Below are 739 nucleotides of genomic sequence, written 5' to 3' on the forward strand. Positions count from 1 at the left end.
CGTGCGCTACCCCAGCAGCAGTGCTCTGTAGCCACTTTCCACCGCCCTCTGCAGCTCCTGGACTCACTGAAGAGTCCCGCAGGCTAATCGCACATTGTGCAAGCAGTTGTTTCCTTGTCTCGGGGTAATTAGGACAATTGCATCTGCCCTGAGAATTCCCCCGCGTGCCCCGCCATGCTCAGCCCCGAGGCTCCCACCACAGCCAGCTGGGCTTGGCACCTCGCGGTGGGCATGCAATGGCTCACCCAGCTCCCACACGCCGTCCCCACAGCAGCGGGGCTGAGAGGAGGGTGGTGGCGAGCTGGAGTCACGGATGCCTCCCAGGGACCGCCCGGGAGCAGGTGACATAGGCCTGCTCTAGCCCCTTGCTTGTGCGTCGCCCGGCTGGGCTGGGGCAGCTCCCCCAGGCACTTGGGGAAAGGGAATTGGCCCTCCTGGCCTTGCTCCCGCTCCTGCTTCCCGAGACGTGTTTCCATGGGGTTGGATGCCAAGGGCCCCACCTCCGCCTTGACTGTATCAGCACCCCCTCCCATCCCCGACGGCCCCTGGGCATTCGTGTCCCGTGCCCAGGGACGAGTCCTCCAGGAACGGGGAAGCAGAGGTGGAGCGTGCTGCTGCCAGCCACGTGCCTGGGTGGGGTCCGGAGGGCCCGGCTCGGGATGACGACAGGATGGGGCCCTGCAGGCACTGGCCCTGCTGATGGGGGCACTGGGAGGGGGGGGCTGCTGGCCAGTGGTTA

The sequence above is a fragment of the Alligator sinensis genome, unplaced genomic scaffold (genome assembly GCF_000455745.1).
Source record: "Alligator sinensis unplaced genomic scaffold, ASM45574v1 scaffold1369_1, whole genome shotgun sequence".
In the NCBI taxonomy this organism is placed as follows: domain Eukaryota; kingdom Metazoa; phylum Chordata; order Crocodylia; family Alligatoridae; genus Alligator; species Alligator sinensis.